Genomic DNA, 20,704 nt, shown 5'->3' with positions numbered 1-20,704 from the left:
AGGAATAGGATCTTTCTGTACCCCTACCATGGCTTTCACCCATCCATGCTGACTGCAGAAGTTAATGGATCCTTCACAGTAAGTCGAGCAGCTCTTTCTCCCAACAAGCCTGTGTGCCTACAAACCCCAAGGGCAGCCCTACATCATGCGTAAGCTGTTCACTACCTACCTTCCTTCCTCAAGTCCTCCCCCTTTCCCCTCACACCATACAAAAGAACTACACTAACTGCAGTGCATATGGAGGCTCACGATGCAGGCAGATCCCTAACGTTTGATGTGATGAAATGTGCGTGTTGGAGTTCACTGTTCCTACACCCATGTCAGTGGTTTTCAAACTGTGTTCTGTGGAACCCTGGGGTTCCACGACAGGTCCTCAGGGGTTCCACAAAGAGACTGGGGGTAATGGCCAAGCAGGCCAGAAGGCAGCGCACCACCATTGCTGGGTGAAGTCACCTGGTTCTACGTCAGCTCACATGGCCCATGAAAACAGAGGCAGGGGGGTTCTGCAGCAGCAGAACTGATATGAAAAGGTTCCATGACTTTAAGAAATTTGAAAACCATTAATCTATGTTCACAAATTGTGAGCCATATTCATTCCAGGCCTGAGCAAATTCACATTCATTGACTTCATGTCATATCATATTGAGTCTCATCCTTGACTGATTGACTGGTTAACATGGGAGAATACTGCAAGACAAATAACCAGTGCAAGGCTCCTTGAGCCAGTGCTGTGCAAACAAAGAATGAGAGAGGGGCTTGCCCTGAAGAAGTAACAGGTACTAACCTTATAATATAGTTAATAATGATCCCAGATGTAGACTGAAGTGCATGTGAGCTCTAATCACTATTCTAATAGTAACTCTTGTCTTTCCCTAGGGTTTTGGCTAAGAAACTTCCACCTCAGCTTGCTTACCTGGCTAGTGGGAATAATAATGCCTCCCTACTTCAGAGGAGGGTTGTGAAAATGAATGAATTACTGTTTATTGTAAGTTTTGGAAGCTAGAAAAGGCTTTACAAGTCTGAGGTGATGTTTTCATCATGCTGTTTCCAGGATCTAAAAGAGTACAGTGGCCCATTTGTGTGATGTGAAGTATGTCGGGGGTACAAGGACATCTTGGGAATCTATTTGCTCAGGGGCAATTTTTTTAAATATGTGTATCCAAAACAGATTATTATCTGGGCTCAGGGAATAAATTATGTATGGAGTTCCAGAAGCAGCACTGGAAGATTGCAAACTGCATGCTCCATTGCCATTTTGTGCATTCATCTTAGGCCCACAATTCTGAAATCTTAGCCCCTACCATTAAGCCACCTCCTGAACTGCTTCTTTATTGTGTGGTGCTAGAACAAATTCAATCTTTCAATAATTCTGTTTGTGTCATTATATTCCCCCCAGGAATAAATTTGACTTACTATTTCTAGTGTTTTTAGAAGCAGGCTTTGTGTTGGATTTTGTAAAGGAAAGGAAGACAGAGCGACATTTTAATTGGGTTATTTCACTGAGAGGTCAAATATAAAAAAATACTTATTGTCAGTGAAATTAAGGAAAAATATTTTTCTCTACATTTCTCATAGTTTACAAATTATAACTGATCATCAGGGGTTTTACCCACTTTCTGCATTGCTCAGACTTTTATCTTCCATGTTTATGATAGGATGGAGGGAGTCTTACTTTTTCCTATTTGCCCCCATCCTAAAGAAAGAACAGGCACTGAGTAGAAACCCAGTGTGCTAAATTCAATGAATCCATTGGAGTTAGAGGGTGAAAGCTGCCCATATGTTCAATTCCTCTATATGTGATAAAGGCAGAAGTTAGGGCAGTAGGGCAGGGTGGCTGACTAACAATAACATGGCTAACTACTTCTATGTGACACAGGATTTGACCAGCCTTGTGATTTAATCTTGAGTTACACAATATTTTGTAGTAGGATCAGAGTGCTGTTGTAGCCATGATGGTCCAGGAAATGTGAGCGAAAAATGGGAGTGTTTTGGCGATATTCAATTTGTTCTTTTAATTTTTTAGGTCTATGTCTGCTAATGCACAGGCAGTTTTAATCTGTGTTAGAATCCAGTCCTAGTTGCAGCCAGTCACAGGGCCTGAGTAGATTTGAAGATGTCTAGTACTGTACCATTGGGCAGTTCAGTGCAGGAAGACCGAATATGCTTAACAGTAAGTTAAGCATCTTGTTTGACAGATCTTACAATCCAGAACTCTGCTCAGTGATGGTGTTTAATGGTCAAACATCCTGTTTTGTTTTGTTTTTTAAATTTTAGTCATGTTGATGCTGATTTATTTTCATTTCCATAGTGTCAGCAGTGTGCTGAGCACTGTACAGACTTGTCTGAAAACACATTGCCTAATTCCTTGCTGCTCTGCCCTTTTGATAGTTATTTACATTTTTGGAAAGTGGGTGCAAAATCCATCCATCCACCCACACTGAGAATGCCCTATTGCATACATAATCTGTAATATCCGACCGAAGGAAAATCCATACTAGAAGCCAGGGTTCTAATGGACTTTATCTAATCTCTAAAACAACTTCTTTTCCTGGATAGCATTTTTGGGTTTCATGCTGATGTTGATTTCTTATGTTTTTGCCATTGGGTAGGCAGGGGGTTATTGGGTAGAAGACTTTCAATATTATTAATGTGAATGGGAAGGCTTTTTACAAAAGAAAAGTTTGTAGCATTTCTCTGGATTCCTCAAAAAGTCTGTTCAACAGTCAGATCTTTGACCAAAAACCCTACTAGAGCAGAATGAATAGTAATAACCTAGCACAAATGGTAGAGCTGAGCATTATGCCAAAAAATTCTATTTTTGGTTGTTCCTTCCTTTACAGTGGGCAGATCTACACAGCAAATATACTATGCCCAGCAGTGGTATCCTTGAGGAAGCTACATGAGTTGCATCTTAAATCAGAAGTGGTGTACCAGTGACAGTGCTAATTCGCAATGCTGAGTGACAGTGCCACTTAGCCCGGCCTCATTCTAGTTAGCCTACCCACAGGGCTGTGCAAATGCACCTATTCTGCTTTTTGTTTAAAAGATGGCCTATGCAGAGCAACTCAGTATGCTGCTTGGCACAGTTAATTTATCATGTAGATATTTGCTGTACCTTGTGATTATGGTTTCCACTTGTTCATTAGTTAACTTCTCAGTGGAGAACTGAAGGGCACTCTAGTTTATGGACCTCTTGGAATAAGTAAAGTTTAAAGCAAGATTTGGATGAGAGACTACACCTGAATATATTAGATGGAGAATATTCCAAGTAGAAAGACATAAAAGAACTGGATTTTTTTTCAATATGCCTGTAGAGTACTTCCTATAATGGAGAACCTTGACTGAGGCCTGTAGGTATTATTGCAGTACAAGTAATATCAATTATAATAAAAAGATTAATAAATAAAGGCTACTTTGTGCAGGGCCTTGGTGCAAGGACAGGGACATCATTGTTATTGTATTGTATGATTTATTTCACTGGCATAACTTTGATATTGGGGCCACATGAAAGGAGTGAGTGCATGTATGCAAGAGCGAGCAATTAAATTATTGTATCTACTCAAATCTAAGACAGGCTGCCTGCCTACAGTCATCATGGGGAGAAAAGCCCCTCATCTTTGGTTTGCATACAAAGAAGGGGGTGAGGGGACAAGTGGCTGCTGCAACACTGACTTTGGCCCTAAGCCGAGGTCAGGGCCAGACACAAACCCACATCAGCCTCCTGCCCCCCACCTCCACTTGCCTCTCTGCAGTTTCTGCCCCACCTCTGCCTCTCCCTCCTTACTGCCAGGTGGATCTGGGCTCTGGATTGGATTGGATTCCATCCTGGACACAGAGCACATGGCAGTTGTCCCCTGACCAACTAATCAGCAGTGCTGACACTATTGCATGGTTAGCAGGGGCTGCGCTTCCATGTCTGGTGCTCTGGGAAGGAACAGAACCTAGCAGCATCTGACACTAAGGGGAGTGAGGAGAGGCAGAGGCAGAGACTGGGGAATGGAGGAAGGGGCAGAGATTGTGGGGAGCTGAGAGTGGGGGTGGTGGGGGGCTAGGAAGACTGCAAGGGAAAGAAGTTGGGGAGGAGGGGGCCACCTGACCCCCCAGCCACTGGTTTCCTTGCAGTCACGGGGGGAGGGGGTGAATTTAAGACTACCTTCTAATAATTATATTATATATCTGGAAAATTATAACAATTTCATACATTTTCCATATATAGAATCTAATTGAGGGGGTCATCTTAAATTCAGGGTCACCTTTAGATTCAGGTAAGTGGGACAGTCCATGAATTAGTAAAATGAAATAAGACAATCCATTAAAGAGCTCAAATGGATCAAAGGCAATCAATTAATAAGTAAGTCCAAGGGAAAATTAAAATATAATCAATTAGTTAAAAGCATTTGACAACAAATATACAGTAATCAGTTAGTTTAAATAAACAGGACATCAAACAGTGAAATGCGGAAACAAAAGGAGTAGCCAAACCATATTGATATCATCAATGAAATAGAGGAGGTGATAGCATTCACCTGGATCCCAGGCCTGTAGTTGGGACAGCATGAATTGCATCTAAACCTCAGCTTGCTCAGATCTAACACTCCTACCCTGCCCTGTGGAAGTTCAAATCTGTATATTGGTAGCAGAGCTCCACTACTATAAAAAGGTAAATCAAAACAATGAATTCAAGTACTCCTGAATTTGGGGGTGATTCTAATTTGAAGCTGAAACTAGACACAAAATCCAGTTTGGGACCATCTCTAGAAAAGTCAAAAGATATTCTCATATTTGTGCCTATACACTGCTCCATGTTACAGAATATCACCATGCTGTATGTATGACAGTTTTTGTCTGAATGTCCTGACACAAGTTTTCCATGAAAACATTTTTATTGTGCATTTAATTTATGTATGAAGATGGATTCTCAGATATTCATATGTTGAATTTAAATATTAAAAGCACTTTAAAAGCACTTTCTTTGGGGTGTGAATCCAAGTCTGCCACTCTCAAGGAGCCCATCTCTCAAAATCCATTTCCCACCAAACCATCGATATAAACAGTGGGAAACTGGAGAGGGACTGAACTGGATCTGAATCTGGACTTTGCTACTGGGGTTTCTTTCCATACTGTAGGTACAAGAAAGAATTCCCCCCCCCTCCCCCAGGAAATTGATTCAGTCTACTGTCCTGTACTGTTGAGGCCTTTCCTCTAAAAGAACTGTCAGTGCTCTTTTAGGACTCCATGTACTACTTGATGCCTTTCTAACTTAGGTGGGGTATTAAAATAATGTGGCATCCTCCTAGAGTTGGTTTGGAACAGCACTCATTAAAAGATGCAGGCTGCAGATATAAACTTCTGGTCAGAGAGAGAGAGTATGCACTTCCTCTGGGGGGTTGTTTGTGTGTTTGTTTCCCTCCTTAACTGTGTGATTTCAAGATCAAAAACCCTGAATAACCTTAGCACAGTTTGAATTATATAATTGTGCTGCCGAGAGTCATGTGACTGGCTGTCTGAGTAATTCCCTGCAGAAGGAAATAAACTGCATGTTAAAAAGCTCAACAAATAGTGTTTAAAATAAAAATTATAGACATATAGGACATAGGATTTTATCACTTCATTTGAAATCAGTTACTGCTGTAACAGCCGCATGGAGATTTGATTTATGGTTCACAGCTTAGTGATTTGATGGGACAGAGAACAGGTGGGACTAGCTGGACCTATGGCTTTGTTTCTCTTTCCTTCAACAATATACTCTGTCTCCGAAACTGTTTGCATCTAATGCTGAACAAAATGACTGGTTCCTTGGAAACCTCAGCCAGAAGCTAGGAACCATTGCCTCGTGGAGGTAAGCAGCAACCACATTCCTTATAGCCTGTGAGCTTAAATCCATTATTACTTTTTTCTATGACTGTAAAACAGAAGGAGGGAGAGAGAGAGAGCATCTGGCACATCTGTAAACTGTGCCAGGGTCCACTAAAGACGTATTTATAGGTAATTTATGAGGGGGAGGAGATGAGGGGTAGAAACTGAATGTAATTTTTTATTTTATAAATGCCTTGATGCTGTTCCCAGAGCTGTTAATTGGATTGATTGTTCTGACCTCTTGATCTTCCTTTTCTATGCCAGTTGAATCAGTGAATTGTAACTTGTTTTCAACTGGCTGAATCAGAAGGAGAAGGGGCTGTCTGGCACTGTGAGGCTGGGTGGGTGTGTGTAGTGCTGTGTGTGTATATTTTCAGACCCCAACACTTAAGGAGACTGTTGCTCAGATTCAGAAAGCACAGCTGTTGCAGACAGAGTGTGAAAGCCGCTTTGTGATTTCTATCAGGTAGGCAAGCTCATAAAGCATATGTTTTTTCCTGCATATGTTCCTTTTTCAAAGCATTGATAATTTATATAAACACAGCATGGTCTTCAAAGTCCTTCTGTCTGTGTTGGTCAGTCTTAGTTAATGACTGCAGCTGCCTGTGCCCAAAAGCCATCGTGTGTGAATGAGAGGAGATTGTTAGCTGTTCAGAAAATAAGTAAGGCATCTGGGATTCGCAATGTAGAGGATTAACTTGCAAATCCGACTGCAACAGAGGTAGTATCATTGCAGCACTCATGATTGTTTGAGGAACCCTAGAAAGTTATAGAGGAGACTGCAGTGGTTAAGTGCAGACTGACTTGAGCAGTCTCTCTGGAAAATGAGGGAGAGGGCTAGAAAAAGTTGAGGGAAGAGGGATATGATCTTCTACTACCCTGCATTTGCATCCAGTTGCTGACATGTGAAAGAAACATACTCCAGGAGAAGGAATTCTCTAATTGCTTGTAGGGACTGTATTATAACACCTATACTGAAGCCCAGAATCAGAGGCTGGGGAAAAGGCTTGCCCTAAATAATTCATATTGAATGGGAGTTTAAACGTTGATTTCATCTTTATTCAGTACTGTGGTTTTGTGGAATAGAGCAATTTCAGGCTAAAAGAGGAAGGAAAGGGAGAAGAAGATTCAAAATTAAAAAGAAAAAGTGTAAAAACAAACATTGGTTAGGGCATAAAGTAACAAGTCTATAAATGCTATTTTTAGAAACTGTAGCCTCCTGAATCATAGCACTGAGTGCATTAATTTGTCCTCCTAATACCCCTGTAAGGCAAGCATTCATATGCCTACTATTGATGTGGGAAAACCAAGGCACGTAGGTGTGAGTTTATCTATGGTCCAAGTCAGACTGTGCCAGAACACATGGCTAGTGGAGGTTTGTTGACAAGTTGCACAGGACATCAGAACTATTGATCTGTATGACAACCTTGGCCATGATGAAGGACTATGAATAATTTAGGATGTAGTACAGTTCTATTGTGATATTACCACATTCATGCTATAGACAAAAATAATAGTAAGGGTTGGACTACAAACTTCCCTCACCATGCCAGGCCATTGTGCAGTGAATAGTAAATGTATAGCATAACTTGCCTTAAATCAAACACAAAGTTTTTAACAGATTGCGGAATAGACAATAAATTCACTGTGGAAGCTTCTCCCTCCTCTCCCATCACCCCCTCCTTTGGTATAATACAATTATACCTTAGCTTGGGTGTTTACTTTCTCCTTGCATACAGTTCCTACTGCAGTTTCAACCAGCTAGGCTAGAAACAGACATTCAAAAAGCCTGAGCCTGAATTGATTCAATCTTTGCAAGTTAGTCTAACCTACAAAGCTTGAACTGATTTGGAGGTGAATAGACATTCCCTTTTCATTTCAGATATGCAGACACATGCCTGCAGTGGTTCAGGCTAGAAGCCAAGGGGCACTATAACAGCCCTCCCTCCTGTTCTATAGTGCTGAACTGAGAGGGGGCAAGGCCAGAACCCAGCAGGATGCTCTGATTAAGGACGGCACCCAGCAGGGAGTTGATAACACAGTGTTTATCACCCCTAACTCAGTGTTTATCAGCGAATTAAGAAAACAAAAGCTTCTCTCACTTGTTCAAGCTCTTCTTTAACAATGTTTGCCAAGGAAGGAATGGAGAGACGTTACCAGCTGCCTGTTGATTAGCTCCAAAAAGCCCTAAGCCAACACTGTGCCATCTGCCTTTGTTCTATCTGTCTCCCACAGCACAGACCGTAGCTAGCACATGGTCTGCTAGCTAATGCTGAGAGATGTCTGTGTAAGGCAGAGGGAAGGGGGGAATCCCTGCTTCAGCAGGGAGTGGGAGGTGGGGGGGGGCGAAGAGCAGAAGGAAACCAGGCAGACCCTGCTGTACCTGTAGTCTCTGCCAGAGCTGCAGCCAGGGAGCAGAGAGGAGAGGCCAGCCCAGCTCTCTAAAGCAGAGAGCCCCACCCAGCCCAGAGAGTATGCCAGGGTGCTGGGCAACTCTGATTTAAGTTAAATCAGGAAGGGGTCTGGGACATGCATTAAATAAACTGGTTTGACCCGAATCAGTTAAGTCTGATACTACATTCAATGAGGTTTAACTCAAACTGATTTCAGCCATTTTGAAACTGGTTTATGTGCACTGAACATCTGTTCTGTTACAGATTTAAACCAGTTTCTGATCACTTAAACCAGTTTATGTGTAATGTCTGTCCCTAGCCTTAGTGTTATTCTCTAGTGCTGTTGTGTGGAAATCTTTCATGTTAGCTAAGGCAGCTTTTCATCTGTATCAGCTATATCACTAGGTGATATAATCCATGAACTATATATACAGTAGTGTGTAAATCTGTAAATTAACATTTCAAGATCGCAGAATAAAAGGTGCCATGAATGAACGTTGGCCTTCTTTAAAAGTCATGTTACATATCCTACTGTACATTTGGAAGTTTGTATGTGTTTGCATTGTTTACTGACTTGCTTGTTCTTTCAGTCTGTAGTTATTGGAGACACTTGCAATAAAAAAGTTGTAGCTGAATATTTGAAACATATGCATGCTCTGTCAGATCTGTTGTTTGAAACATGTACATGTGTCTCCTGTGCAACAGAAACAACAGATGCAGTTAGAATAGGTCAGGTTCTGCCACCCTTAAATCATATCTAGTGGGGCCTCCTTACCTCACAACAACTCCTGGAGGGGCAGAGCAGGATTATACACACACACACACACACACACGCTAGCCAATTGTCCATCAAGAATGATGGGGGGGGGCAGGTGGGGACAGAGTGCTGCCACCCACCAACCCGTGCTGCCGCAGCTCCCCAGGGGGAAGTTTGTGCCACTGTGCCCCTCTGCCAGCCACCGCCTCCAGCGCCGCTGGCCTCGCCCCCTCCCCCACGTCTCAGCCCTGCTCCTTGAAAGCAGGAGTGCACCACCATGAAGGCAGGGACAGAGCAGGGGGAGAGAGGGCAAGGCTTTTGTATTTTTAATGCGCTGTTAAATGCTGAGTTAGGGGTGATAAACGCCATGTTATCAACTCCCTGCTGGGTGCCCTCCTTAATCAGAGTATCCTGGCAGGTCCTGGCCATGCCCCCTCTCAGCACTGTGGAAGAGAAGCGAGGGCTGTTCTAGTGCCCCCTGGCTTCTAGCCTGAGCCACTGCTAGCCTCGCCCCCTTGCTCTGTCCCCTCTGTCCCTGCCATCATGGCAGTGCTCCGCACTCTGATTGGTTGTTTTACTAACCAAAGTGCTCCAAGAGTGTTACAGACAGACAAAGCCCTTTATGATATAAAAATATAGATAGATCTATATCTATATGTATACATCTATATCTATATCTCTCATGAATTGGGTACTAGGACTACAAACCCCCAATTCCTTCAGCTTCTAAAGTGCAAACCTCAACTGCTCAAGATAAAGAAGGAATTCTGTAGTAGTTGGTACTGGTAGTTCCCTTAACCACCCAGTGGGCTATAGCCAATAGAAAGCATAATTGCTCACCACCTTCTTTGTGCAAAGCCAGTGAATTAAATCTCCCTGCAGCACAATGTCCCAAGGTAGGCACATTTTGTCTAATTCATACTTGTCATCATCTGTTGACTTCAATAGAGAATCTGGTCAAATAGGAGCAGATAGTACAGATCCATTGATTTTCATAAGTGGTAGTCAGCCAAACCATAGATTAGATCAGAGATATCAAAAATATGGCCCATGGGTTGGATTTGGCCCACCGAGCCCTATCATCTGGCCCACAGTGCTGCATGTGAGATACAGACTGGTGTGCACCATGCACTGGACCCAGCCACATGCATTAGATGTGGCATGCAGAGCCCATCTCGCACAAGCTACACACAGCATGGGGGGCTGGCACATGCTACACACAGCATACAGAGCCAGTCTGGGGCATGCACTACATGCAGCATCCATACCAGACTGGCCCTGCATTCTGGATCTGGAGCTGGTCTGGATCAGGCCCACAGACTGGCCGCATGTGCCAGATCCAATGGGGAGAGCCAGTCTGCATTGGCTCCACATGCAGCATGTGCCCCAAACTAGCCCCGCACACTGTGTAGTATATGCCCTGGACCAGCCCCAATCAACATGCTCTGTGTTTAGCTGCAGCCAGCATGTACAGCATATGGTGCACAGGGCTGGAGCAAGTGCATGCACTACAAGCAGAGCTGGTCCAGGCCATGCAACACCCACACCAGATCAGCCCTGAATGCTGGATCTGGCACATGGGGCTGGTCTGTGGGCCCAATCCAGCCCATAAACCTATTCTGCCCCTCAATCAGCCCATGGAGTGAGATTATTTTGACACCCCTGGATTAGATCACCAGTATTTCTGAGGCTAAGTACAGACAGTCAAAAAGCCTGAGGCTGAATTAATTTAGTCTTTGTAGGTTAGTTAAGCTGCAGAGATTAAACTGAGAAACAACTGGACAGACATTCACTTTGAGTCAGGAAGTGCAGCCACATACCTGCAGCGGGGGGTGCTAGAGCACAGCTGTCTGAAACGTAGCCACCATGGACTGTGTGTGCGGTTCCTCTTCCTGCTGCCCCCAAGGTCTCTGGCATTTGCAATCCAAAATTACAGCAGCAGGACTATGCAGGGTTGCTCATCACTTCGTCTTCCTTCTTCCAGGTGCCTCTGGAATTTATAGTCCACAGTCACAGCCAACAGTAAGTTTTTAGCAGGGCAGGGCAGTTCTGTACTCAGGAAAAGCGGGGTTTAACCCACATCCCTGGCCCTAGACCCCAGTTTGGGTTTTCCTGGGGGGGCAGTCCCTGCCTCCCTGCACCTACCCTTCCCTGCTGTACCAGACAGCACAGCCCAGCCCAGGGCTTCAAAGCATGCTGGGGTGCTGGGGGACTGTGATTAAACTTGAACTAGGAAGGGGTCTGGGATAGAAGTTCCATAAACCAGTTTGACCCAAATCAGTTAAATCTGGTACTACATTCAGCCAGGTTTATTTTAAGCCAGTTTCAGCCATTTTGAAACTGGTTTATATACTGAACTTCTGTTTACATACTGGTACTGAAACTGGTTTATATACTGGTTTATGTACACTGAACTTCTGTTCTGTTACAGGTTTAAACCAGTTTCTGATTATTTAAACTGGTTTATGTGTAACCTCCGTCCCTAGCCTGAACGAACCATCATGCTTCATTGGATACACAATCTGTGAGTTCTAATCTCAAATTAGAATTTATCTGAGGAGACTGGATTGATAAACTATGATGGTGATGAATAATTTAAAACAGTCTTTTATACATTGATAGAATAAATAATAATGGTTCCAAAGGAGATATTATGATCTAAATAAGTTGACTGATCGGTAGCTTAAAACTTTGGCCTGACCTGCAGTAGGAGACCATAATGGGTCTTCAAAGAGTCCAGATTCCACTCTCGATGAACCTCCTAATTATGGTACTTAGGGCTGTGCCCATAAAACCTTGAAGATGCCATTCTACTTTACCACTGAGGTCATTAGAATGATTTAAAAGCTTATTTGAAAACTTGTGTTTTAATATTAACCTAAACAAATTACAAAGGACTAAATTTAAGTAACATTAATCAGTTGATGAATCCAGAAGCAGTGAATTAAAGTCATAAAGGAATGAAAATTGAGGCTAATACTTTAGTCATGAATTTGGCTGGCTTAGTAGCATGCCTGCCTCCTGAGAAATCTTGCTGTACACTCTATCCAGTGTTGCTACAGCAGCGCTATGCAAAATGTTCACAGTTAATCCTGAAGCTGTGTGAAACACATTGGCTTTCTTATTTCCTTACAATTCATAACTCAGCTCAGGCTTGTTAAACCATTCATGAAATAGGGAAATCCAACACTGTTTTCTCTGCTTTAAGAAATGTAGAGCTTTTTTTACTTCCATTATACTTTTTTTTCTCCATGTTTAAGCTACTGTTTCTAAAAGAGAAAAAATGCTTGCAACAGCACTTAGGACCTTTACTATCTTTCTGTCCTGCATAAAAAGGGTAACTTTTTAAATGTGGTTTTTCAATAGATTTCTTCTTACAGAGTTAAAAAAAAATTCTTTAAGGACCGGCTGGAATTTTAAAGAACAGGAGCTGTAAGCAAAGGTCTAGGCTAGGTAAAAAAAGCATTATTTTTAAAGTAGATTTTGTCCTGCTTCTAGGTTTAGCAGAATAATAGACTATAAATACAAAAACGCATATAGCTGGCCTGAATTCATAGCATGCCAGAACACAATGGAACTTAACTCTCAAAAGGCTCAAGTTCTTTTCTAAATCTAGAATCCATGTTCTTCAACAAAGCTCTAATATAGGCAAAAGAGTTTTTCCCATCATTTTTCCTAGCATATTGAGCTCACTTTTAAGAAAATCTGGACCACTTCATAGTAGAAGATCAAAATCTTGAAAATTCTGCAGTTTCAGTTTGAAAGTGAGTGAAATTCAACAATGGTTGCAAAACTTTGAGAAGTGTACTTGTTCAAGCTATGACATTTTGAGCATGTTTGCATAAAATACCTGGATAGGAACTGAATAAAATCTTTGCATAATCTTCAGAGAAATTTACTGCTGAGTTTTGCTGAACTCCCAACTGCCTGGCATTCCTTTGATGGTACTGTACTTTCAGAAGCACTCTTCGTTTCATGGCGTGTAATGGTTTGAGGTTTTGGGGTTTGCTTGGGTTTTTTTAACTGTCTTATATGTTGTCTGCAACAACAGGAGTTGAAGTCTAGGTGAACCTTTATTCCAAAATTACTTAAGCATACAGCTTTTGTTTTCCAGTTCAATAATTTATATACAACTCTAATGCAAAGCACTTTAAAAAATAATCATCCACAGTTTCCCACTGGGAGTTGGAAGTGATACCCAGAGGGGGAGAACATGCACTTGATATCAACATAGCAGTAGGTCTAGGGCCAAATTCATTCCTGGTTTAGCTCTATCATTGGAATCAGTGGAATTACAGCAGGGATGACTTTGTGCCCTCCTTCTGCCTTTTCCACCTTTTGCTTCATGCAGTGAAGTGAACTAAAACTTTACGGACTTGTAGAACACAGTTCCTGTTAACAGAAAATTTCTGCAGATTAGTCGGACTGCAGTGTTTTTAATTCCTGCTTTATTATAAATGACTGTTATGTCATGACAATGAGATTTCTTTCCAGTTTAACTGGTTGAATATTGCTGATAGAAGCTGCTGGGCTTTTTGCTAGTATGGTATGTTCAGCCCTTCTTTACTAACTTTTGTTAAATCATTATGGAAAAATTGTCATTTCTTGCTGACCTTTCGACCTCTGTTAAGCGCCTGCTGGACAAGCGAATGAGACAAGGAAAGATGTTTTAATTAGTCTTGCTGATCATTCTTTGCCAGGATATATAGGGGTGGATCCATGGTGGTGAGGTTGTACCCCCACCCCCTTTTGATTCCTGCAGCAGGGGTAGGGGAGAGTGGCCCAGGTCCTAATCAAGGCTGTGGGGGCAGGGAAGAGAGGAAAGAGTTGGCTTTGTACTCTTACCAGCTCTGCTGTGGCTGGAGTAGTAGCGGCAGTGGGTGGGGTTAGGGCAGAGGCTTAGCAGGCCCTGGGTAGAGTGGGGTGGCAATGAGGAGAAATATTATGCCAGCCATAGGTGATGTGTAGGGAAGGGCAAGGGGGGGGCACATCCATGCCCCGCCCCCTGAGATTGGCCCTCACAAGCCGGGGAGTGGGGGCGCTGAGCAAAGCATCAATGGCACTTTTGGTTTTGCCTCTGGTGCTTCCGGGGTCGGCAGTTGGCCGCTGGGGGACCCTCCTCATACCCCTCGGTCAGCGATCAGCTGCTGGGAGACCCCTCCCCTGGTTGGCGATTGGCCACTGGTGCCCCCCCAGACTCAGGAGACACCAGTCGCCCATCATGCCAACTGTTGGAAAACAGAAGTGGTAGTGGCAGTGTTACGTACAACACTTTGGGCTCCTTGCCCTCCAGCTCCTGTGGAGGGGCCATGGGTGCAGACAGAGGCTCTGGCTGCAGTAGCTGGGAGATGGGCTCCCCCATAGCTGCAGCAGCCCCCATAGTGTGAGCTTGCGAGAGGGCCATTAGGCTGTTGTCCAGGGCTCATGCCCTGCTTGCCTCCTCCCCTGACTTACTAGTCTTCCCCTAGCTACAGCAGCTGGAGCCCAGTTCTGCGCCACAGCAGCAACAACAGGAGTGGGACCCCAACCAGGCCTGGTAATGCCACCACCCCACCTGCCATTCTCTGGTGGTCAGCATGATATTCTCCCCCACCCCTCTCTGCCCAGGATGTGAAAGCCCACAAGAACAGGATGAGGGTAAAGGCAGCAGCAGGGCCACATGGGGCCAGGGACATGCAGAGCCTCCCCAACTTCCCACCATGGGGCAGGAAAGGGCCTGCTTCCTCACCCATTGACTCCTCTCCTGTGGAGCACCCTGGATTGGCTGAGCCTAGGGCTCTGCTTGGCGAGATGCTCAGTCTCCCCCTTTGGTGGGCTGTTCTCCCTCCCTGTCAGCAAAAGAGGCATGGGGTTGCACCTCCCTTTTCAAAATCTTATCTCCACCCATACCAAGATATGTAGTCAGGGAAAATTGATGATTGAGAGAATCCTAATAATATATTTAAATATTTCATTGAGTGTCCAAAGCATGAAGTAGAAGATTATGAAGATAGACAAAAGACAAACAACTATTTTCATTAGCATAAAAGTTAAAGAAACAGGAGCCTTCCCTCCTAAGGGTCTGGTTTAACTGGAGTTAACCATACAATATAGTTGCCTCACTATTTTTTGTCTCTTGTCTAAAGGCTCAGCACAGACCCAGTGCAGATGAGTAATACATATCTCTTAGTGAAAACATCCCAGCCTTAAAATGAGAGCTGAAGGCATTAAATGAGAACATCAATATTGCTATCAATATAGGGCTGACCTAAATGGGGAATACAGGTTTAAAATCCCAACCTTGGCCTCTCTTTGTTTTTCACACAGAAATAAAATTATCTGTAGAATTGTGTGGCTTTTTGTCTTATAACTTATCTACAGAAATAACCATTGTTATCTTTTACTTATTAAAAGATACAGGAATAGCTTTTAGAAGTATCATATCAAGGCATGGCACCATTGTGAGATACATTGAACCAATGACTAAAACCAAAACAAACTACATCTGAGAGCCCACAGGCTAGAATTATAAGAGGAGTCTCAACTTTTGGCTAAACATGCAAATTAGTAATGCTCACAGATGCCTGCTAAGAATTGGACTGAGATGAGAATTTCATATGCTACAGGGGAGCAAACACTGATTCAAAGGTAACAACTTTGGGTTGCTCCACTTGGCACTACTGTATTTTAATCACCAATTGAGAAATGAAAGGCATCATAATCTATTTACCAATTCCATAAGCTAGCAAGTAAACTTTTATAAGACTGTAAACTCCAAAACACAGGCAAAGAAACACAATAAATATTGACCTCTAGTACTATATGTATGTTATATCTGGGAGTCAAAAGAATAGCTTTTGGATTTTATTTTATTTTTTTACATTCAGTGAATCCAGGCCCAGACTTCAGCTGAAAGAGGTCTTATTTATGTAGTAATGACATCAAGCAAAATATTTCGTTTTATTTTTCAAGCCAAGATCCTTTTTTGTGCCTGGAAACCAAAATCTTTAATTTCTATTTGGGAAATTATGTAACTGAGTTTGTAGATCAGACTTGGCTACTTTACAAATAAGATAAATTTCTGAACAGCTTTCTTTTGGGAGAGAAGCATAGCATTATATTGAGCTGAAGGTAGTCAGATAGGGATGGAGGCATTTTTATAGGCAGGAATATCATTCAGATGCTTTTGAATGTTTCTTAAACTCTGTTGCTGTTTTCAAGCCAGGGAGAACTCTGTTACACTGGTTACAGTCTTCTCTGTAACTAAGCTTTCCTGCTTAGAAGTTGCTGTTATTAGAAAAGAGACTGAGTGTTGATACAGCCACTCTATGCCACGTTACTTCTGCTTCTTGTTGTTTCATGTGTCCAGAATCATGCTTAGTTGAATGAAAGGCATCATTCTGATGTTACTAATATGATTCGAAGTTGCACAATTCAACTGAAAAATATTTTTAATGACTAGATTGGAATGTTTGGTTCTGTTTTATGCCTAACATTGCAGTGATTTTGGGGTGCTTAGCTTGAGGCACCTTAAAGGACATCATTTTCAGGAAGTTCTAAGGAACGGACCTTACATATTTAAGGTATCCAAAACTGCGCATAGAATTGCTGGTCACATGGGAATTTAAGCCTTAACATTTGCTTCATTTCCTTGTTATTTTAAATAGCCATTCTTTCAGACCTCAAGGGACAGGGAGATGAATCACAACCTGGTGACATTCCATTAGAAAAGAGACATTCTTTTGAAGTGTCTATCCAATTATGTGCTTTAATAAAGAGTAACTTTCAGCATGTCAAAACCTCAGAGATTAAATGTGATAGGGGAATAAGAAACCTTGTCCAGTTCAAACTAAAAGTTTGCATGTGACTCATTTTCCTCTCCTTAAAAAAAAAAGAAAAAAAATGTATGTATAGGCAAGTTGTGGCATCAGCAAACAAAAAGCATGTGTCTGCTTCTCACACTATCTTTCTATGTTGTGTGGGTGTTCCAGTTTACATGAGAACACAGGGGCTGTGCCTTTGCTGTGCTCACAGCATCTGTATATAATAACTGCCAACTCACTGGAGATGATACCTAACTACAGCTCATGTTGCAAAGTGGAACAGTAGCAGCCCTTGAAAATGGGAGTTTCAATTCTGCACTGAGCTTGATACTGATGGGTAGCAGAGATCTAATGAGAATGGCTGCAACTATAGGGTATAAGTTGAAGAGGGGCATAGGTGAGTTGATCTAGGTGTCCTTTCACAATATTGAGCCAGGCATTGAGCAGTAAAACTGAGATCCCCTTCCAGAAGGTTGTAGCATATCATTGGTCAGTCAGGTTAGGATTATGGGAGAGAAAGGAAATAATCCTTTGATTTTGACTCTGTTTCCTAACCTGTTGCCATTCCATTTCAGAAGCCACCATAGGATATTTGTAATTTTTCTGAGACTGAAAAATAGCTGCATCTTCTTCTGATACTGTAGTATCACTTTACAGCTACCCATTTTAGATTACTCAAAAGACATGCATTTTCCAATGCTTAGGGAGTCAACATATTCTCCCTGTGACTCTCCTAACCCCGTCAGTCTCAAAAAGGGAATCCAGAGTTCACCCCAAATACATAGGGAATTCATTTGCATTGATGCTTGCGTCATATTAAAAAGAAATACAGTTTTTTTTCTAGCTGTAATGCTGATGGAACTGAAGGAGATCCAGTTAGACCAGGGATGGGCAAAATACAGCCTGCAGGCTGGATTCAACCCATCAGGCCATAAAAATTTTAGAAAATATTTATCTGCTCCTGGCTGCCTGTCAAAGATGACAGGAGCCAGGTGCAGTAGGACCCTGGGGGAGCTGTTAGCAGGATGCAGCCGCCCAGTCGCGCTCCACCCCCAGCCATTTCCCTGCCTTCCTGCCCCCACACTGCTTCAACACCATGTGGCTCCTGGCTGCATCACCAGCCCACAAGAGCCTCTGTGTGCATATGTGTGTGTGTGTGTGTGTGTGTGTGTGTGTGTGTGTTCATAGGGTGAGTCCCATATGCAAACCCCACCATACACATGCACCCACACCCCCCTCGCACTGCCATACATGGAGACCCCCACACCCACACCCCCTCACACATCCTAGTCATGCTCCCACCACACACAGCCCCCACAAAGCCCATACCCACCCACACCCCACATATCTACACACACACCCACATGCTCCCTTACCCCACACCCACAACCCCACACCCATCCACACCCACAGACATACCCACACACTCCCCCATGCCCCACATACCCACACATCCACAACCCCCCACAAACCTATACCTGGTCCCACACAATATACAAGAGTAAGTCTTCATTTTCAGCTATTGTGCAATTGCCTCTATGTACACTACACAAATGCATGTAATCCAGGACAAAAATAGTTTTTGAAATCAAGTTAATGAATGTTTTAGATGTTCACTTTTTAGAATATAATTTGGTATTTTTCTGGTTCCAAAATGGCAAAACCCCTTGCTGAAAGGAGTATTTCTGGGGTCAAGGGGAGGGATTTCTGGTGGCAAAGGTCAGGGGCTAGGGGGAAGAACTTCCAGTCACAAGATGATGGCCAGGGTGCAGGGCACCTACCAAGGGGTGGGGCTACCCATGCAGCCCTCGACAGCCTGCCAAAACTCAGCAAGCGGTCCTCTGCCCAAAATAATTGCCTGCTCCTGAGTTAAACAAACTTCTGAATATTGTAGCAAAACCTCTAGCTGCCAAGAGAAATAGGATTAAGGGTCTCATTCAGTGGCTCTTGAAACTAGTAGGTACATTTTCGTTGGCTTAAGCAAGTATTTGATCAAGCTCTAAAAGTCTGCTCCCATTACTTGAATAAGAATATACATTCTGGGTGTGTATAAATATAGACTTAAGAATGCTGGAAAAAAATCATAATGAACAACCAGAATTTGTGGTTGGCTCTGACATCAGTTTTCATTCTCTATACAGAGTGGGGGACTAAAGTCAAGGGAATGATCTTTTACTGTATTCAGCACTGGTGAGGCCTGTTAGAAAGAGTCCAATACAGAGCAACAAAAATGTTGAGAAGTCTAGAAAACATGATGTATAAGGAAAAGTTGGTAGAACTGTGATTATTTAGTCTGGAGTAGAAAAGACTGAGGGGTTGATAATAGTCTTCAGAAAGGCGGAGGATGGTGATAGATTATTCTCTGTGGCTGTAGAGGACAAAACATGGACCCATGGTCTTAAATTGCAGCCAGGGAAATTTAGGTTAGATATTAGGAAGAACTTTTACTATGAGGATGGTTAAGCATTTGAACATGTAGAGCGATTGTAGAATCTTCTTCCTCAGAAGATTTTTAAGAGCAGGTTAAGATGTGGACAGACTGAGTCTGTGGAACTGTTTTGCCTGGTCTGCAGGACTCCCCACAGGCCTGGAAATTTGGCTACATGGCAAACAATGGCAGCTGTAATTGCTGCATTAATTAATGCTGCCACCACTCATCCTGCCACACAATTGTCAGACCTTTGGGGAGCACCAGGGTACAAAACAGGAGCACAGACCTGTATCATCTGGCCTGTGGGGCTGTACATTTAGCAATGGGAGGATACCACAGCTCCATGACCCCCACCAGTTAATTCTGTCACCACCAAATTCCCACCACATGGCTAGATGATGCAGCCTCTCACTCTGGATCTGGCCTGTGAAATGGCGCTGTACTCTGGATCCAGTCCACATACCAACCCTGTGCCACTCATCCAGCCATTGAGGCTAGGTGAGTTGTGCACCACTGAGTTGGACAATTTTTTGCCTAGAATGGTTTAGACAGGGATGACCCTGCCTTGAACAGGGGATTGGTTTAGATGACTCCTGAAGTCCCTTCCAGCCTCACTGTTTTATGATTCTTTGAATAGACTGTACTGTATATACTTGGGGTTCATTTTGTTTATGGGCAAGTATCACAGGTATCGGGGCTAGACAAAACTTCTTATTACATGTGTATAAAAACAATGCTTATCTGCATCTCTTCATGCTTCCTTATCTTATAGTTTTGTTTGTTGCCAAATATTTGTTAATGCCATGAAGATGTAGTAACAAGTCTTCAAAAAAACTAGTAGTAGTATTAAGAGGCAAATAAACTGAACTAAGATGGAAAGGAAGGCTTTAGCTTTAAGCTTTTTGTATGCCCTTTGAGGAATCAAATAGGGTGTATCTTTACTCAAAAGTTAACTTAATTATGCTTCAGTTACTCCTATTGATTTAGCCACTTAAGTTGTGTCAGCACTAGCTCTGCTCTCATTCGTGTACAGTGCTAAGACTCGTAGGAAACAGATCCCGGGGTTTTTAGTATTGCAGCAAGCAGAGCTACTCTACAGGTTATTTTTTCCATGAATTGGAAGACAGCTTGTCTGCCTTTTTGAGCTAATATACTATGGCATTTGTGTGATTCCAGCTTCCATCCACACCACAGAATTGCTGTGTTAGGAGCTGAAGAGTTGTTGTAACTCAATTTTTAGACAGGATTGCCTCTTGAGCCAAGCAACTCAAGTTAAAACATTCTCCATCACATAGGGCACATCTGCACAAGACGTTTATTGAGAAGCAGCCAAATTAGCTCTGCAGTAAAGTCTCAGCATCTACACATACAGCCCTTTTGGCTGCAGAAAACTAATTAACTCTGCCATAGCTTAGTACTTGTAAACACAAGTACTGTCCTACAGCAGAATTTTTTAGTGCACAGC

General features: G+C 42.8%; 1 protein-coding gene across 3 annotated transcripts in view; it reads left to right on the top strand.

The window, feature by feature from the left end:
- PHACTR1 (phosphatase and actin regulator 1) overlaps positions 1-20,704 on the top strand; it is a 476,216-nt gene that overhangs the window by 200,299 nt on the left and 255,213 nt on the right. The window contains exon 1 of one of the 3 annotated variants that reach the window (XM_019494858.2): positions 6,230-6,322. The exons of the other annotated variants lie outside the window; for them this stretch is intronic. The gene's annotated coding sequence lies outside the window, so the exon portion shown is untranslated. Of the gene's footprint in view, positions 1-6,229; positions 6,323-20,704 lie in introns of those variants that run through there. 3 annotated transcript variants of the gene reach the window in all.

This window comes from Alligator mississippiensis, chromosome 3 (genome assembly GCF_030867095.1).
Source record: "Alligator mississippiensis isolate rAllMis1 chromosome 3, rAllMis1, whole genome shotgun sequence".
Classification (NCBI taxonomy): domain Eukaryota; kingdom Metazoa; phylum Chordata; order Crocodylia; family Alligatoridae; genus Alligator; species Alligator mississippiensis.
Note: the sequence above shows the minus strand (reverse complement) of the source record. Positions and strands in the feature narration are given on the sequence as shown.